Raw genomic sequence first — 3,306 nt, 5'->3', positions numbered from 1 at the left:
AACCCAGCGAGCGCCGGGCATCAAAAAATTGTTAGAAACTCATAATTGTTCCTCTCCACGGAAATCTTTAGTAAAAGGCGAAAGATTTATTCGATCTGAAGAGAAAACAGAGTATACAGCGGAGATCACCGGACACTACACCGGCCCCGCGCTCCTCCCGTCACACCTGCGGAGAGGACGTGATCCATGTATTAGGCAGTATATATATACACGTGACGGGGGCGGGGCGATCATCAGTCATTATAAGGCATAAAAAAAGTTCCAATGAAATAACAACAAAAATTACAAAACTTAAAGTTATAATGCAGGTGCATTCTGGGAACAAATGCAAATGTCCCACGAAGAGCTGCCACGCCCACATTCGGTTACACAATGGTGGTCTGGGCTGCTGTCACTTGGAGCAGAAGTTATAGGCAGACGCGCGGTTTTGTGGCCCTTTCCCTGCACTGGGCCCCTCAATGCTTCCCTGTCACGGATTACCGCACTCACCATGACGTCACCAACGATTGATTTTTGTCCTTTGAATTTCCATGTATTATCAACTCGCTCCATTTAGGGCCCTAAATACTGACGAACATGTAACCAATCAACTGAGCGCGCGCTTTGATGATGAATCTGCTGTAGACTCTAAACAACGCCATGTGGAGGGGGCGTGGCATGACTAAAGCCCCACCCTCTCTTTCCAGCAAACTTTTATATATGATGGGGTTTCATAAATCTAAAGCCTAAATGGCATTATTCCAATGTATTTTACAGCAGAAAACGGAAATTAATACATTAATAAATCTGACGCATAACTAACAGTGAAGAGCTCCCTCTAGTGGAGAGAATAGTCATGACCAGCAGCCACACACCGTGTAGAGCTCCATCTAGTGGAGAGAATAGTCATGACCAGCAGCCACACACCGTGTAGAGCTCCATCTAGTGGAGAGAATAGTCATGACCAGCAGCCACACACCGTGTAGAGCTCCATCTAGTGGAGAGAATAGTCCTGAGCAGCAGCCGCATACAGTGAAGCGCTCTCTCTAGTGGACAGAATGGTCCTGACCAGCAGCTACATACAGTGAAGCGCTCCCTCTAGTGGATAGAATGGTCCTGACCAGCAGCTACATACAGTGACGAGCTGCCTCTAGTAGAAAGTCCTGATCAGCAGCCACACACCATAAGGCGCTCCCTCTAGTGGACAGAATGGTCAAGACCAACAGTGAAACCCTTGAGTCACACGGCAGGGGTGATTTTACAGCAGGATGTCTATGAATCTCAATAAACTCATATCATCCCAGTGACGCAATGTCCATAACCCTCTATCATTACCCCAAACCAGGCAACGGAAACGCATTTCATAAGTATCACGCATATTCCTCGCATACTCAATCGTACACGATACAATGGAGATGAAATCAGATTGCGGCACCGTAAAGAATTATCAAACAAATACTGAACATCTGTTGACTGATAGAATTATCTATTATTCACCACACAAGGGAAGCCCAGCGAGCGCCGGGCATCAAAAAATTATTAGAAACTCATAATTGTTCCTCTCCACGGAAATCTTTAGTAAAAGGCGAAAGATTTATTCGATCTGAAGAGAAACCAGAGTATACAGAAGCGCCGCACCGCCGTGACCCCGCAGACCACCGCCCACCGCACACATCACGGAGACACCGCCCTCTACCGACACGATACTGTCACGACACTGACCCGCCCTCCACTAACATCACCGCATCAAATCACAACCGGGAAACGGTCACATCTATCAAGAGAGACACCGGAAAGAAGCAAATAAACCTCCGGAGCATCATGGGAATATGCAAATAAACTGCCAGGGGAGGAGCCAGAAAAGGAAGTAGTGATCGCAAGAGTTGGATTAACTGTTTCCTGCCCGGAGTGTATAAACTGCAGCCTGAGCATAAACCGGCGCCCGGAGCTCCTCACCCGGACAGGGCGCAGCGGGCGTCACAGCTGTTGCATTGTTACCAATTACCGGTCTGTCCAATGCCGTGCACATGACAAGGAGCCGGGCGCTCCTGAATTCGGTGCACAATCCTGGTGACGGGGGAGACATGGGTGCAACGTAGTAATCAGGGGAGGGGTGTCACGTATCAGGCCGATCAGTGATGTCATCATTATTTTTATATCGGGAGCATTTATAATCACTTATAAGGTGCACGAGCCTGTGACCGAGGAGCTGACAATCTAATCAACGAGGGGCGACCGTGTCCTGATATCATTTAAAAATCTCCTGTTCACACCGTGCGGTCAGAAACTGCGCGGTGTGAAGAATTTACAATATTCCTGTAATAAAACGTTGCTGGGCAGGGGGACGTGTTCGTTTGGTTTTGTCGCAATTTTTGAGGTTTCGTCGCAGTTTTAGGGTTTTTTTCGCAGTTTTTCGGGGTTCTCAGGTCTGCGTTCTTCATATTACCATATTATGCTGTCTGATCCTGGATTATCCGTCCTCGTTCTTTGCACGCAGGTTTACGTGGGACACGCCATAAATAACGCCCATTGTGCAGAAATAAAGTGTAATATATTCAGGTTGTGCCCCGATGCGGTGCCGGATCTATCGCATGACGGAAAGCACCGGCGCCTCACACCCCATTCACTCGAGTGTCCGCCATTTTGCATGAATCGCTTTTTTTGTGGATTTTTACTTCTAATGCCTCATTCACACGGCAGGGTTTCCCGGCCGGCACCCGGCTGCATTAGGAATGATAGACCCCTAATGGGGCTATTCACACGACCGATTTTTTGACGGCCGGGAAAACCGGCCGTCAAAAAATAGGACATGCTCTATCTTCGCCCGGGTACCCGGCCGCCCGGCTCCCATAGAAGTCTATGGGGCCGGGTATTACACGGCCATCACCGGAATGTGTTCCGAGTGATGGCCGGGTTTTCCGGAGCCTGCGCTCTATCTCCTCCTCACAGCGCAGAGTGCATGTGAGGAGGAGGAGTTGATGCCATTCGGACGATGGCATCGCTGTACACGGTGTGGCAGGGCCGGGGTGTACAGCAGGTGGAGGGAGCGCTGCGCTGGCTCCCTTCACCTGCTTGTTTTAAAAGCGCCCTGGCCCGGCGACACCTTCCATGGCGCCGCTAGCAGCTGCTGCTACTACTACTGTAGCGACGCCACTATAGCAGAGCAGGGAGGGGGGGGGGAGGTATCTCCCCGCTCTGCTATGTGCTAGCCCCACTTTAGCTCCTTGTAGGAGCGGAATCCCCGTGTTTTCGGGGATTCCGCTCCTGGACAGAGCGCTTGATGTCTCTGTCCATATCTGGGCAGTGACATCAGGGGAAACTCCTGAA

General features: G+C 50.0%; 2 non-coding genes across 2 annotated transcripts; both read right to left on the bottom strand.

The window, feature by feature from the left end:
* LOC142658249 (U5 spliceosomal RNA) lies at positions 1 to 115 on the bottom strand. The gene has a single exon (XR_012850081.1). It is a non-coding gene; the product is annotated as a U5 spliceosomal RNA (small nuclear RNA).
* A 1,372-nt stretch (positions 116 to 1,487) lies between these two features.
* On the bottom strand, positions 1,488 to 1,602 carry LOC142658237 (U5 spliceosomal RNA). Its single transcript, XR_012850070.1, has one exon. It is a non-coding gene; the product is annotated as a U5 spliceosomal RNA (small nuclear RNA).
* Between the last annotated feature and the right edge of the window lie 1,704 nt (positions 1,603 to 3,306).

Source organism: Rhinoderma darwinii, chromosome 7 (assembly GCF_050947455.1).
Source record: "Rhinoderma darwinii isolate aRhiDar2 chromosome 7, aRhiDar2.hap1, whole genome shotgun sequence".
NCBI lineage: Eukaryota > Metazoa > Chordata > Amphibia > Anura > Rhinodermatidae > Rhinoderma > Rhinoderma darwinii.
The sequence above is the reverse complement of the archived record's forward strand: the minus strand, read 5'-3'. Positions and strand labels throughout refer to the sequence as shown.